Below are 16,570 nucleotides of genomic sequence, written 5' to 3'. Positions count from 1 at the left end.
AAGAGCAGTGTTTGAGAAACAGTGATGTAGTAGTTTGACTATGTGGACTATGTTCCTGGGAGATCAGGTTCCTATACTCAACCAAGGAAACCCATTGGGCAAGTCACACTGTCTCAGCTAAGAAGAAAGTCATTCCATACTTACCCTGAATACATTTCCCCATGAAAACCCAGTTACAGGGTTGCCATGAATTGGATTTGACAACGACAAAGCTTGCACTCACTAAACCAGTGACATTTTTTTAAACACACACACACACAAGTGCATTAAGTTGTCTGTGTGATCGGCAGTTCATTGCCGCAGGGCTGCTAGGAATCCATTTTTGCTTTTGCAGGCACCAGGGCTTCCCCTTCCTTTAGCTCTCCATCTGTTGCCTCCTGCTCTGCCAACTGGATTCTTAGGCATTTCTGTGTCACATACCCAGCCTGTTGTATGCCAAAAAATTGTTTAACTGTCAGGACTTTATGGTTGACAAGCCCACACTACACCCCTCCCCACCTTCCTTTCTAAATGGGCTTTTTCTCTTGACTCAGAGAAAGTAGCAGTGGGCTACTGGAAACTCTTCCAACTTGTGATCTCACAAAAAGGGAAGGAGCTGCCCTTGGTGGGAATCTGGACCTTCCGGTTAACCTTCTGCTGTTTGCAGTAAGTTCAAGGTGAAGTGGAAGCAGAAGTCTTGGATGGAGGAACCTTTCAATCAAGCCATTGTTGGTGCAGCACAACCAGAGTTTTATGCCACAAACATGAGTGGCACCCAGTAGTGTAAGCTATGGAAGAAGGCATTGCCCCTCTAAATATAATTTTGCCCCTGAGATGAAATTTTCTTTCACTCCCCAAATCCCTAGCATTGCAGTAACTTAAAACTTCATTTGAGAAATACAGTCGAGGCATCCAAAAGAAAGGAGCAGACAAAGTGGCCAAGGGAATGTGAACTGACTTCCAGTGACTCATTCTTTGCAATGCTAGAAATTGAGGGACCTCTTAGGAACCCACTGTTTTCCCATCCAAACCCTAGCTATATTCTCAAGGCTTCCCAATTGATGCTAGGCAATTTAGGGACACTTGCTATCATACCCAACATGCCCCGTGTTATATTTGAGACTTCCATGTTTTCATACCTGGAGCCAGGCATATTCTTAAGAGGTCATGATGACCATTGGAACACCAGGACAGTTTGAACTACTGTCATATATTTGGTTGCACTCTTGTGTATGTCTAAAACAGAAATCTTCATTTTCACCCAAACCTGGAGTCCTCCTCTGTTAGTACTGGTATACATAGATGGAAATGATCCCCAGTGTTACCTAGCCTCTCGCAATCTTCTTTGAGCTAAGCAATTCTCCAATATTCAAAAGAGAAGCTCACACAGTTGGTGGGGACCTCCCCCAATCCCCCCACCTTTTTGGCTAACACACTTTGTAATACTGGCCATGTGTATGGGGTAGGGGCAATGAGGATTGCTGCAGAGGGGATAAATAACTGCAAACATGACATCTGCTAACAGGCCTACCAGTCAGTGCTGGCCTCTTATACAGTAGCCAAAGCAAGGCAAATTCCAGATGATGGGCAGGTTTAGTACAAGAAGATGAACCAGCCAGTCTCTGCATCCACCAGCCACAGAAGTGCAGGCAGAACAATGAAAAAAGAAGGAACAAATTTCTCCTACTGAAAAGGGAGAGCATTCCTTCTGATGAAGAAAGAAGTCGTGCTGGAAGCGATTATTGCAATGGGCGCGGGAGCCTGAGAGCATGGCATCGGAAGGGCAATAAGAACCAGGCAATAGATTTCTTGTTAGTTTGGCCTTGATCTTGCTCATGCTCCATTATTCATGGTGTTGAGCTGGCTCCCAGGGTCCCGACAAGGAAGCCCTGCTGCAATTTGTTGGGAAAATGCAGCATCCTGCTGAGCTTTGGGCATCGATCAGCCTCACCCCAAGGCACTGAGTGCTTGCTTCCAAAAATAACCCATGCTGAGTTGCAGTCAGGGGAGAGGCTCAAAGCAAATTCTGTTTGGCAGCACATTGCTGTGCTGAGACAAAAGTCTGCTGGGCTCCGGGCATGTGGTCCAGCAGAAAACAGCTGGGTGTGGCTGGAGGTCCAGGGGGAAATGGAGCCAAAATCACCCCCATCCCATGGAATGTTCTGTGTTCTGCTGGAGGGTAACATAATAGGATTGTAAAGTTGGAAGGGACTATGAAGATCATGTAGCCCAATGCTGGGTCATGCAGGAATACATAGCTAACGCACTCTTGAAAGAGGACCATCCAGACGCTGTTTAACAGAATCAATTCTGTTCATAGAGCTGGAAGGGACCACATGGGTCATCTAGTTAACTGTTCTAGAAGTTAGTTTGGGGAAAAGAGGGCTACAACAATACAATTACTAGTCGGCATCTTGGAAAGTGTACTGGTGGATCTCCTAGACGGAGTTAGGAGAGTTGTTGTCCCAGTGTGGGACTGAAAACAACAGAGAAAGCTAGCCAGTCCAGACTGTTCAGGGACACCTGGACTGGGTGTTGTGTGAAGTTTTGAAAGAGTCCATAGTTCTTTCTCTAACCCAGCCTTTCCTCATCCTGGTGCCATCCAGATGTTTTAGGGTATAGTTTCCATCATAGTTGACCATTGATCATGTTGGTTCAGGCTGATGGGAGTTGAGGTTTCCCCGAAGACTTGTTGTGTCAGATTAGCTTAGTTGTGCAGAACCAAGCAACTGAATCCACACTATGCAAAAACAATTAGAAATCCTCACCTTAAGGAAGAACACATTTATTGCAGCATGAGCTTCCTCATGCTCTAATAAATCAATTATTCTTTACAATGTTACAGGACTTTCTGTAGTTGTCATGGGAACATGGACACTCCTTTGGAAACACTGAGCCAGTGCCTGATGGGCGGAGGCAAGGGAGGCAGTGATGATAACTGTGTCCTTGGGAGCATAGGCACACAGGTGCATGATGTACTTCCCCTCCTCTCTGTGCATGACTCTGCTGTACTGCCCCCTCAAGGCATGCAGCAGATTCAAGCTCGGATTCTAAACAAGACTGGCACTTCTGCCTGTTCTCACTGCGGGATTGCATTGCCAAACCCTTTGTGCACATAGTTCCCCTCCCTGCACATTTCCTGATGCAGGAGGGCCTGTCTGTCTTCTCTGCAGGCAGATGGACATATACACAAGGCAAGATTTGCTCAGGTCCTAAATTTCTCTCTCTCTCCCAAGTGTCCTTAAGCAGGTCAGCGATGTTACTTGTGTTAAGCCAAATTCCATGGAGAGTAACTCATTCCAGCAGAGCCAGCCTGTAATCAGATAAGGAATGCAGTGCTTTTCTTTTTCTTTTTCTGCGGTGGTTTGCCCCTTCCTGGCATGTGGCTTTGTGGCTTGTTGCACAGCAGTGGGAAAGGCTGATGCAGGGCTGGAGCCTCTGGCCAAGATCCTAGTTTGGGATTGTGTAGTGTACATCTCTATGTATTCAATATGAAGTGCTAATCTTGTAGTAGAATGGCAAGGCTGCAGGATGTAACTAGCGGTCCAAATGGGCGACTGATTGCACACCCAAATTCACATGCACACCCATGTGCAATATTTAGTGTGAACCCATGTGTGCAATGCATGTGTAATGGCCTCACGTTGCTCAACTCTGCTTTCACAATCTTGAGCTGAATATGGCTGTTCCACAAAAATGGCCAGCCACTTCCAAAGGGAAACTTACACACATATAAGACACAAAGGAGAATTACAGCTAATGTGGTGGGATAAATGGGCCAGGGGGGTTCATGCCAACCTAGAAAGCAACCTTAGAGAGAAACGGTTCAGAAGAAGCAACATCCAAGGTACATCCAGAGAGCCTTCAGTGAAAATTATGACTGCAGCAGTAACTCCTAGTTTGCTGGAGCCCACCTTGTAAGCCTGGATCATAGGATCATAAAATTCTTACACATACACACCAGGGACTCTGTTTTGCCTGTTCTATTTTTAATTCAGCACCGCTCCGGGTGACCCTTTCTTTCTTGCAAAAGATAAGCAAAGCATCAAGCTTAGATTCTTAAAATGAGGACATGGAAAGGAAAAGATCTGAGATTTGAGTTTCTGCGTGGAACTATGTGTGTGTGTGGAATGAAATGCCCCATGTTATTCTGGCAGAAGATGGTGCTTGCTTGCCCCAGTTCTTCCAGACAGTTGGAAGAGCATGGAAGTCATTCTGCTGGGGTTTTACAAAGTCGTAAACTGAGTCATAAGTGTGGAGAGAATAATTGTGCTGTTGTACAGTTGGAATATTGGGATCAAGAAGTGTAAAAATTCTGGAAGCTGTCCAATAATGCCTAATGGCACACTTTTAATGGTGGGATCCCATTGCACAATGACACAGACAAGAATTGGGTGCTAGGCATTTGTGCCACTACAAAAGCTCATGCTGCCAACTTCTTTCTTTAGTTAGTCTCAAAGGTACTACAAGATCTCTCTACATTCTTATTCTACAGACTGTTTTACAAACTAACATAACTATATCTTTCAACACAAACACATAAAGAAATGTTGAGGGAATTGAGAATGTTCATCCTAGTAAAGACAAGACTGATAGATGACCTGGTTATACTCTTTAAATCTCTAAAGGGCTATCAAAGTGAGGAGGAAGCAAGTTTATTCTTTGCTGCCCCAAAGGATAGGACCAAGTCTAAAGGTTTTAAGTTATGGGAGAGTAGGTTTTGATTGAACATTAGAGGAACCTTTTTGATGGTGAGTTCATTTTGATGTTTGAACCAATTACTTAGAGAGGTTATAGGATCTTCTGTGGAGATCTTCAAATACAGGCTGGGCAGCTATATGCTGGGGATGGACTTAGTGGCATTTGGGGTCCCTTCCAACTCTATGGTTCTATAATTCTACAATACTTGCTGACAGGTAAAGAAGGCAAATGCATTGTGAAGTTGAAGGCTTTCACAGATAGTATCCATAGCTTTTTGTGGGTTTACCGGGCTATGGGGCCATGTTCTAGAAGAGCTTTTCCTTACGTTTCATCAGCATCTGTGGCTGGAATCTTCTGAGAAATGTTCACATTCTGACCCAGCAGTTCTGTGCTCCAGCAACAGTCCTGCTTGAAATGGTGTCATTGTTTGCCTTTGATATTTATAGCCATTGTGTAAGTGGGGTGGGAGGGGGTGCTGACAGTGCCGGTGAAAAATAAGCAATGAATAAGCATTCCTCTTCACTGGGAAGCTGTTCCTCCTGTAGTTGAACAAAACATGATTTGGAAATGCCGATGCGCTTAAGGTGAGCATGCCAAACAGGCTTGTGCGTTGCCTGCTAGATTTGAGCTCCTGCTGTTGGGTCAGATTCCCATCTGGCTTGGCTTCTGATGTGGCAGATGGACAGTCGCTGCACTGAGATGTCCCCATTGTCCCCACGGTGACTGCATGCGGCCTCCAAACATTGGCAGTTAAACCTGGGCCAAGATCTTGGGTAGGGAGATGTATCATAAAGTTCTGCACAGAACTACAGAATGTCTTCCCTACCAACCTCCCCCAACACACCTTTTAGCTGCTGCAGCTCTTGCAGAACTATTCACTGGCTGGTGGAGAGTAAGGAGGTGGCAGAGAAGTAGGTAAAGAATACTGTCCTCCCAAACAATTCAAAAATGACTTATGCAGGTGCAAGTTGGATTTAATGGTTGCATAAGTCACAAACAGGATGCTGACGCTGGTGTCAGAATCTCAGCATTTGACAGACTTTCCAAAGGCAACGCATGGAAGGGTAAAGTGTATTGTATCATCTAGTGTGGGTATTTGTGTGAGAGACACACTGAGTGTTCAGCCTGTATGACTGCTTTTTTGGCAGCAGGAGCAAAATGGCTGTACTGGGACAGAAATCCTCCCCCCCCCCAAAAAAAAAAAAAAAAAGACTTTAATGCAACTGAGAAGCACCAGTGGTAGATGCTGAAAGCCAGAAGAATGACATTCTGTAGCACATGGATGATACCCTGAAGGCCTTTGAATGCCATTCCTTCATTCAGTCAGTCATTCATTCACTCTTTGCTACGCGGTCAGCCAGCTGTATCTGCAATGGTTCTGCTACTGGGACTTATCAGGGTCTTGAAGGCTTTGTGAGCCATCCATGCAATCATCCTACCTCATTCATACAATTTTATGTGTTTGTGTGGGGCCTGACAATAGTGTCTTCTACTCATAATCCTTCAAGTTTTTTTTCTTCCCACGTCTTCCATCTGCTCCCTGCTTCCTCCACTCAGACGAAATATCTGATCAAGAGGAAGGAGCTACTTAGTGGCTTGTAATAGCCATACCTCTTCAGCAGGGATGGAGAACTACACACACACACACACACACACACATACACACAGAGTATGTGTGTCTATGTGCCATTTTTACCTAACCCCCATTAGGCCATACTGGTTTAACATCTCACCATTTTTGGCTGGTTTGGATGTGGAAGGTGGATAGACCAAGGGGCAGCCACTAGTGATGTCAAAGGGGCAGGTGCTGGTGATGCTACAAGGATGATTTTATGAGGGAGGCACTCTGTTATTAAGCATGATTTATTAAGCATCAACCACAATGGCACGGAGTGTGCTGTTCAGAGAAAAGGACCAAGTCTAACAAATGAGGGGAGAGAATCATATGCACTGTCTTGCATGCAGTGGTCTTACCCTAAGACTCCTTCCCCTCCTTCTGAGAACTAGAGAAAATGGTCCAGGCTCTGTGAATCCAGCCCAGGCCTGGAGAGCTAAGAACCCTATCCTATACCACCTGCACTGTTTGCAGTGGTACTTTCTAGCAACCTTCTGATCCCATGGCATTTGGTAGGTTTTTGAGTGCTTTCGCTGCTCAAGGGAGGAGGGAGGACTGTGGAAACCCCATGTGGGAGTGTGCAAATTGTCACCATCGCCACCGCTGCTGCATTATTTATAGAGGCTGAAGTCGCCTCAGATAATCTTGCAGCAGCCTGGAGAAATGTGGCAGGAACACAATCAGGGCCTTTGTGCCTCTGTCGTGTGAGCGTTCGCATCCGCCTCTTTGTTCCTATCCTGGGAGCTCACCACATGCACATGGTTACATGGCATGGCTTTTAGAGTTTGCCATTGTCTAGGGATTAGGAGCTTCATGTTATACTTCAGCTACATAAAAGGCAGGGAAGGAGAAACAGGGAGTAGGTCCTGCGTAGCCTTGAAAGTGAAGTTTCCCTTTTTAGTTTCTGCTCTCGCTCCCATTGAGCTCACTTCATGCAACTGCATCAGGTTCATGTTCAGACAATGCAGAAGTGCCGGGAGAGAGTGGGAGTTTATTTTGATCCATGGCCTCTTTGGGGCTCTGGTCTTGAGTTGTATGGATATTGGCAAGATCGATTTCCATATAAATCTGTATAGAATTGGAAAATGCCACTGTACAAACTGGTTGTCAATCGTGAGCAGCATCTTCTCTTCTGAGGCATGGTTTCCTTCATCTGTAGCCAAGAATCTCATCTTCTCTGGTATCTGATAAACTCTTGCCAATCCCTATCTGTGCTCCATCCAGGCAATCCTGGCCAGTCCTTGTGGGTTCCCTCTGCTCTCTTTTGGGCACGGGTGGCTATGGGTGGATGGCTGGGGTGCAACAGTGCCAATGGGAAATTGCCCCAATGCACTATGCATCCCAATATGCAGTGTGCTCTGGTGTACAATGGTCCTGAAGCAAACATGTCCCAAAGCACAATGTGTCCCAATGCACAGAGGGCATTTTTATGAGATTTTAGATGACACCAAATTTGGAGTAGTTAATACCCCAGAGACAGGCTCAAAATTCAAAAATATTTTAATAGATGATAAAGTTGGGCCAAAACTAACAAAATGAATTTGAACAGGGAGAAAAGTAAGGTACTACACTTAAGCAGAAAAAAAAATGAAATGCACACACATATAGGATGGAGGACACCTGGCTTGAAAAATGTACATGTGAATGCAATCTAGGAGTCTTGGTAGATCACAAGCTGAACATGAATCAATAGTGTGATGCAGAAGCTAAAAAAGCCAATGTGATTCTAGGCTGCATCAATAGAAGTATAGTGTCTAGATCAAGGGAAGTAATAGTGCCACTCGGTTCTGCTTTGGTCAGGCCTCATCTGGAATACTGTGTCCCGTTCTGGGCACCACAATTCAAAAAGGATGTTGACAAACTGGAGCGTGATTAAAATTGTGGTCTGGAAACCATGCCCTATGAGGAACAGCTTAGAGAGCTGGGTATATTTATCCTGGATAAGAGACGGTTAAGAGGTGATATGATAGCCCTGTTTAAACATTTGAAGGGATGTACAGTAATAATGAGGAGGGAGCAAACTTGTTTTCTGCTGCTCCAGAGAATAGCACCTGGAAGAATGGATTCAAACTATAGGAAAAGAGATTCCACCTCATCATTGGGAAGAGCTGTTCAACAATAGAATGTGGTCCCTCAGAGTGTTGTGGTGTCTCCTTCTTTGGAGGTTTTTAAACAGAGCCAGAAGTGCTTTGATTGTGTATTCCTACATAGAATCAGAGAATCATAGAGTTAACCACAAGGGCCATCAGCCCAATCCCCTGCCATGCAGGAACCCACAATCAAAGCACCCAGCATGGCAGAAGGTTGGACTGGATGGTCTCTTCCAGCTCTACGATTCTATGATTCTATTATATGTTCTAATGCACAATGCTTCCCTATGCAGAATGCATCCTGTTCCACAGTGCATCTTCATCTGCAATGTGTCCCACTGTTCAAGGTCCCAACATCAAGGAGGGAGATTAGGTCATTTTGGAGGGAGGATGGGGAGATCAACCTCCATAGCAGCCAAAAATAGATATATGCAGGCATAGGGTTAATTTACATGCCTATATACCACTAACCGTAATGTCAGGGTGTTCTCTAAGAGGAAGCCCAACCTGTCTGAAGCATCTGTCTGGGTCTTTGAAAAAACCCCAAACATACAATATCTATTGCCTACTCATCTTTTAAAGGAACTGCCTTGCCATCCCATTTCTAAGGCACAGTTTGAAGCTACTACACCAAAGCCGGGTAATTCATCAGAGATAATTGCTTTGTGCTTTCTCGCGTTGTTCATTTTTAAATGCGTTCCTTGACAAAAGGGACATTTGTAGGCTGCTTTCCCAGGTTAACAAAAGAGATATGAAAAAGCTATTGGGGAAAAGTTTCTGGTCCCAAATGTGGGTCACGATATATATCTTTCTAGTGATCTATGTATTTATTTGAGAAATATCTTTCTGGTGCCTGTCAGAGTAAAGAAGTCTGCAAGGCAGCTTACACAAACATGGCATGTAAAACGCCATATAAAAATAGAATCCCCAGTGAAAACAACACCTAAAAATAAGAGTGGCAGCTGAATCAGCAAGGGGAATATATATATGATGAGGTGGGCTGTGGTCCAGAAAGCTTCCATGCCATAATAAATAGGATAAGCTGGCATTCTGTTAGTTATTTGCATCTTTGTAAACCGACTTAAGATTGCATAAAGGGGAACTGCTACGTTGCATAATGCTCATATTCTCAAAAGGTAGCAAAGATGTAGCTCTGTCTCTGGGGCCATTGTGCAAATGGAGTTAACAGGATGGCCTTTTCACAATGGTCCTGATGCACAACATATCCCAATGCACAATGTGTCCTGATTGCACAATGGGACATGTTGTGCATTAGCATGTTTCACATTGGGACTATTGGGCAACAGGACACATTGTGGATCAAGATGGATTATACATAGGGATGCACTGTTCATCAGGTCACATTATGCATTGGGGCGCATCAGGACATATTGTGCTCTGGGACACATTGTGCATTGGGGCAGATTGCATAGTGAGACACATTGTACATCAGGGCACATTATGCATGTTATGCATTGGGACTATTTCACATCAAGACCATTGTGCACAAGGACACTTCGCACATTCGGCACATGGTGCCTTAGGATATATTGCACATTCAGATGCATTGTGTGTTAGGACACCTTATGCGTTTCAGATGTGTTGTACATCGATATACATTTCAATTTGAAACAATGCATTGGAACATGTTGTGCATCAGGAGGCATTGCTCAACAAGACATCTTGCATGGTGCTTTGAGGTTGTTTTTATTGTTGTTGTTGTTGTTAACTGTCATCTTACTCTTTTCCAGCACCACATCTCAAAGGAGTTGATTTTCTTTCTGTCGGATTTCTTCACTGCCCAGTTCTCACATCCGTACATGGGAATGGGGAATACAATTATTATTCTATCTTTAGTGCTCAGTTGTATATCTTTATGCTTTAGGATCTTGTCTGTTTCTTTCATGGCTTCCCTTCCCATTCCTAGTCTTCACTGCAGTCACTCTTCTGATCGATGTTTGAGCCAAGGTATGGGAACACTTTTACAGTTTCAATTTCCTCATTGTCTAGGTTGAATTTATGTAGATCCTCCATGGTCATTGTTTTGGTTTTCTTTATGATCGGCAGTAAGCCTGCCTTTGCACTTTCTTAGTTAACTTTCCTTAATAATTGTCCCAATTGATGTTTTCTGCTAGTGGTATAGAATCATCCACATATCTTTACTCCTCCAACTTCTGAGTTCAGATCTGCTCTTCATATGATGTTTCATGCTGCACATCTTTGCAATTCAGTGCTCTGTTATACATCTTCGCAGTTTACTAACATGGTTGTGTATCACGTCAGTGACATAGCTGCTTCGGAACTTGGCCATCATCTTTAATGTATCATAGGACTTTCTGTTGTCTTTGCAGCTAACACAATGACCACAACGTCTTTGAAAGAGATAGTAACTGATAGTGATGCTTGTCTAGAGTGATACTTGTTGGTGTCAAATATATGTGAGGTCATCATTGCCCATGTTTCTTTGCTGTTTTATGAAGGACAGGATGTCAGCTTTATGATGGGGTGCCAACAATTTTCTATTTTTGGTAAGGAAAAGAGAGAGAGATTCTTTTCATGGAGAAGAGAGACAGATGGTTTGGTTTGACATGTTGTCATGTCAAGGGAAGTTTCATAATCTGGATCCTTTATAATCTGGATCAGATGAACATCTACGATGAGAAAGGCAACATGGGGTCAGTGCTCTTTGCAGATAATATGTGAAACACTGCTTAAAAATAGCATAGAGTTAGGGGATTTGTGTGTGCGTGTCCCTGTGTGTGTGTGTGTTTTGTGAATTTGTACGTTAACAGAATTGTTTTACAGTCATGCTGTGTATATCCAGAAGGTTTCGTCTCTTTGTTTGCTCTGAGGATTGAAACAGGTTTTTTACCCAGAGAATGTAAAGTGTGTTCGTATTTATCTAACCGTTGGAGGAAATATCAGACATGTTCAAGAACCACATTTCTCAATTTCTTTTAATGGAACTGACCTAAATGTAGCTCACCAGTCAGGCCACTTAGATGTAGAGCAAGGAGACATAACTGTGGCCCTTCAGGGATTTTGGGACCTAGACTACCTTACAGTTCTCTAGTTGGCTAAAGATTATGGGAGCTACAGTCCAATAAAGGTCTGGTGGCCTACAGTCTTCCATCTCTAATGAAAAAGATCAAATGAAATGATTCAATCATAGGTTTTCCCCCTTTGGATGCTTTCGTGATCAATAGAGAAGTGGTTCCAAAATTGGAATTCAAAGAAAGACTGGTAGATATTTGTCCTCCAGAGTGTTTCAGCCTTTTGGCCAATCGCTCAGGCAATTTGTTTTAAGCATTGACATGGTGCGGAGAAGTATATGTCAGCAGTGAATAAAGTTAAGTTGAGAAAAGTATTTACCCTTCTCGGATCCATGCTAATATCCTCTAATGATCTGGATGGGAAATACTAGAATGTTCTTTTTTCTTATCAATAGGAAAAGAGAAAATGGGATGGTACTTACCATGGGCTTTATTGGCTTGTAAAAGCAAATGAGTCCATAGACTTTTAACCAGTTGCTGATGGTCCTTGTTGAACATCCTCTCCAGTTTCTAAGCTTTTGCATTTGCCCCTTAACATCCAAAGAACAGCTGGGATATCTTCCCCTATCTTTGCCCAAAAAGTTAACTGAACTGTGTTTCACCCAATGTAAACCATTACTTGGAACTAGCAGATGATGACTCTAAAATTGAATTTCTGTATCAAGCACACAGGGACCAAAGCTTGTAATTGTTTTTTTATGTCTGGATTATGTCTGACATGGCCTGTGGCTAAGACAAGTTAACTTGACTCTGAACCTTAATCCAGGATGAGAATCATCTCAACCTGTCACCATTAGTGATTTCACGCTACACAATTAAAGTGCTATGATTCCGCTTTAGCCCTGCTGGTGAAACATCTATAGCTTCCCCCTTGTCTGCTCAGCTGATATTGCATAGCTGTCCTTCTTCAAGCCCTGGGCATGGTCTGCATGGCGGGGCACCTGTCGGGGTCTCCTGTTATTCCAACAAACTCAGTGTTAACCTTTGCATTTCCCTCGCTCTGCTGCTTCTTTTCCTTGCTATTCCTGTTTGCCCATTTACCCTCATCTCCCAGAATGCAAGCAGTGGCAAGTGTAAAGAGATGGCAGGTGAAGAGTCTCCTTCTTTGGAGGTCTTTAAACAGAGGCTGGATGGCCATCTGTCAAGGTTGCTTTGGTTGTGAGATCCTACATGGCAGGGGGTTAGACTGGATGGCTCTTGTGGCCGCTTCCAACTCTATGATTCTATAATTCTATGATTTGCTGCAGAAAACGTTGCTCTTTCTCTCTGAGTTGGTTTATAACTAGAGGACAGAGGCAAGATTCATGCAAATGGGCAGTGAGAGGATGTGCAGACTGGGATGAAAAGACGGCTTGGAGGCAGAGTCGGGGCACAGAATCCATATGACACATGGCCCGGCTCCACCCCAGGCCAGTGTGATGCCGCATGCCACACTGCATGGTGCATGGCATCACGGCGCTCCTCTGGTGCTGCATCCACATGACACAGCACCGAAGGCGCACCATAAAGCTGCAGTGCTGCAGCCATCTCGCTCTTTGCAGGGTGCAAAAAGGAGCCACATTTTGGGGTTCCTTTTTGCACTCTGAAAAAGCCTGCCCTCAAGATCCGGTTGCTAAAACCACAACCTTTCCTGTGTCTTCAGGCTGAACTTCTCTTATCCAGATGGGTTGCCAGAAATTACCGAGAAGGAACCAAGCTTATAACTAGCCATGAGCTCTTCATGCCGAGCTGGTGTGCTGCCACCTTCCATTTGCCTGCTGGCTGCACAGAGAAAGGAAAATAGATTATTTATATCATCTTCCAGTGAGTCTGTGGCCTCCCATTGGAATATAATCCACTTCTGTGATGGAATAAAGCACTGATTTTGCATATTAAGTTGCCTGCTGCTGTGAAGAGCAAGTGGAGGCAGTGAGCAGGCAACTGGCCAGTTGCTTGAATGTGTCTTCCCCCTTTTCTCTAATATGGTAAACGGGATGCTGTTTGTTTTGGGCAGGAATGGGTGGCATGCATATCAGTGGGGTGATGATCTATTCTGCATTTTACTCTACTCCCAAATTGTTTCAGTGCCTTTAAAGTTCATACTAAAACCCAAAGTTGATTCATAATCACATTAACATGGGAGCAACATGTCGCATCCAAGGGGTTGCCATGAGGTTGATCTGAAGAGAGTTAGCCATAAACTAGGCTGTTACATAGGCAGTTTGGTATCTGGATGAACTGTACTAATTTAACATGTCCAGAGAAGGACGACTAGGATGATGAAAGGTCTGGAAACCAAGCCTGATGAGGAATGACTGGGGGAGCTGGGTATACTAATCTTGGTTCATTCAAGAGAATCTTGAAAAAAAGAAGACTTTTTTGACTGATATGATAGCCATTTTTAAATATCCAAAAGGATGTCATATAGAAGATGGAACAAACTTGTTTTTGTTTTTATTTTTGTGCTGCTCCAGGGATTAGAACACAAACAAATTGATGCAATTTACATTAAAAAAAAGAAATTCCAGCGAAACATTAGGAAGCGATTCTTTAATGTAAGAACTGTTTGACAGTGGGTGGTGGGTGCACTCTCTATCTTTGGAGGTCTTTCAACAGAAGTTGGATGGGAATCTCTTAGGAGTGCTTTAGTTGTGTATTCTTGCATGGCGGAGGTTGAACTGGATAGCCTTTGTGGACCCTTTGAATTCTAAGATTCTGTAATTCTATGAAGTGTTGATAACCTGGCCCTGGGAGTAAGTGACAACCACTAGTTTGCTTGACTTATTTTGCATGTTTTCGTGCAAAATTTGGTCTCTGGGCACTTGGCAATGATGTTTGCTGCTGGCAAGTGGCAAGTGGAGATTGCCAGGTTCATGATGCCAATCCTCATAGTGCCCACAATAGGCCTGATGAAAGGTCCATCCTCTTCCACTGTCCCATCATCTTTGGGCTGTTTGATACCTTCCAGCAGTGCCTTTTTAGTTATAGGGTTCACTTTCTATGGTAGGCTCAGATTCCACTGCACCGTAGTCCTTTCCTTCACCATTATTTAGACAGAGCACCATATCAACCAAATGGGGTTGGATTGGTGAGATGTTGGGAAGCAAAGCATTGCATCAGGTCTTCTCAGTGTGTGGGTGAATATGTCCTGGACTCTTTTTGTGCCTCCCACGCAGCAATTGTAGCAGAGTGGTTATTCTTGTGACCTCCTCCTCCCATATGCCCATAGAAGAAGACCAGACTGGGTCCTTTGTAATGCCAAACAGTCCACGGTTACATCCCGCTTCTTCCGCTTGTGGTTCTTGGTCCAGGGGCAGCCGAATCTCCAAGGAAGGAGCATTGCAACTCCTGCCCCTTCTCTCCACTCCACTCCCAGGTGCTGCTCTCTGACATAGTCCCTGATTTGGAGCCAAGGATGCTGCTGAGAGGCTATAGTGGAGCGCTGACATCGCAGCTGTGGTTGCCATAGCATTCGGGGTGTTCCTGGCTCATTCTGTAAGGTCGGCGTGCTTAATTAGCTTCCAGCTAAGACCCTTGAAATGAGACGCAGAGTGGAATGATCAACCAGGGAAGGCAGGCAGGCTTGAATGAGCTATTAATCCAGGTTAACAGTTGAGCTGCTGTCATAGAATTGTAGATAGGAGGGACCTCCCCAAGAATCACAGTATTATGGAAGGGACCATAAGGGTCATCCAAACCAACCCCATGCCATGCAGAAGTTGTTGGAATTTTCTTTCTTGAGATTCGTTGGAAAACTCAAAAAACAGGAGTGAGTGCTCAATCTCACCAGCAAAGCAAACACAGCAGAATATAGGTGAGCAGAAAACTAGGGGCCTGAACAGACAGGCCAAAATAAAGCTGCTTCGGGTCACTTTGGAGGTATGCTGTTTAAATGACACATGCATCTTAAGAGGCCAGAAGCTGTGCCAGAGCTACACTGTAGTCCTTAGGACTGGAGCATGGCTTTGGTGCGACTTCCGGCCTCTTAGGATGCATGCAGCATATAAACAACATACCTCCAAAGTGACCCGAAGCAGTTTTATTTTGACCTATCTGTTCGGGCCCCAAGTCCACTTTATCTCCCAGTCCCATGTGTCTCCAAATTAAAATGAAGTCCTTTGGTAGAGTAAAATAAAAACAAGTTTACTTACGAAAATCAAGTGCATAAAGACACAGGTCTAACGTCATGTTGCAAAGAAAATTGAGGCCAAAAAAGTTGACTATGTGCTTCTTAAGAAAGTTTCCTTCAGCGTGCAAGAGAGGACATGCCTCTGGAAATGAACAAAGAGAAAAGAAGAAGAGATTCTCTTAAGCAGGGGTAGGCAACCTGCGGCCCGCGGGCCGGATGCGGCCCGGCAAGGCCTTGGGACCGGCCCCAGCCCGGTCCTGCCGCCGATTGCCGCCGGAGCCTTTGGCTTCTCGCGTGAGGGCATGGGGCCTTTGGCCTATCAGGAGGAGGCAGGCAAGGGGGAGCAAGCGGTAGGCAAGGGGGGCAATTGTCTATAGAAGCCTCCGAAACGTGCATTTATATTAACATTTTTTTAAAAATCAGCAATTTTTTTTGCGTGTCCTCCATTTTTTTTTTTAAAAAAAGTGTCCTCCATTTGAAAATTTTGTCCCACATTTGTCCCGGTTTATTTATTTATTTATTTTAAAAAAATATTGTTTAATTTATTTTTTGGCTTTGGCCCCCCAGTTGCTTGAAGGACAGCAACCCGGCCCCCGGCTCAAAAAGGTTGCCTACCCCTGCTCTTAAGGGACAAATGGTAAGGTGTGCTCTTAGTAAACAGGAAAGGTGGAGGGGCTGTTAGTAAGCAATAAAACTACTATAGACATGCATTTATACTTCTAGAAGGTCTCAGCATGCAAAGCTGCTATATATCCCAACAGATGTACATAACTAAAACACACTTTAAAGACGCCCAAAGAAGGTGAGTCCACCACCTTCTGAAGCGGTTCATTCCAAGGTTGAATAGCTCTAATAGTAAAGAAGTTCTTCCCAATGTTTTGGTGGCATCTCTTTTAATTTGAAGCTATTGGTTCATGTTTTAGTCCCTGGAGCAGCAGAAAACAAGCTTGCCACATCTCCAATATGACATCCTTTCAAATCTTTAAAGATGGTTATCGTGTCATCTGTCCTCTCCTCCAAGTTA

At 44.2% G+C, this 16,570-nt stretch overlaps 1 protein-coding gene across 2 annotated transcripts in view; it reads left to right on the top strand.

Annotated features, from left to right (window-relative positions):
- LOC149304464 (leucine-rich repeat and fibronectin type III domain-containing protein 1-like protein) overlaps nucleotides 1-16,570 on the top strand; it is a 75,174-nt gene that overhangs the window by 25,966 nt on the left and 32,638 nt on the right. The window contains exon 2 of one of the 2 annotated variants that reach the window (XM_089478443.1): nucleotides 10,313-10,353. The exons of the other annotated variant lie outside the window; for it this stretch is intronic. The gene's annotated coding sequence lies outside the window, so the exon portion shown is untranslated. The remainder of the gene's footprint in view (nucleotides 1-10,312; nucleotides 10,354-16,570) is intronic. 2 annotated transcript variants of the gene reach the window in all.

This window comes from Sceloporus occidentalis, unplaced genomic scaffold (genome assembly GCF_023333645.1).
Source record: "Sceloporus occidentalis isolate IW3139 unplaced genomic scaffold, rSceOcc1.0.p SCAF_13, whole genome shotgun sequence".
NCBI lineage: Eukaryota > Metazoa > Chordata > Lepidosauria > Squamata > Phrynosomatidae > Sceloporus > Sceloporus occidentalis.
This window is presented reverse-complemented; position numbering and strand designations above follow the sequence as displayed.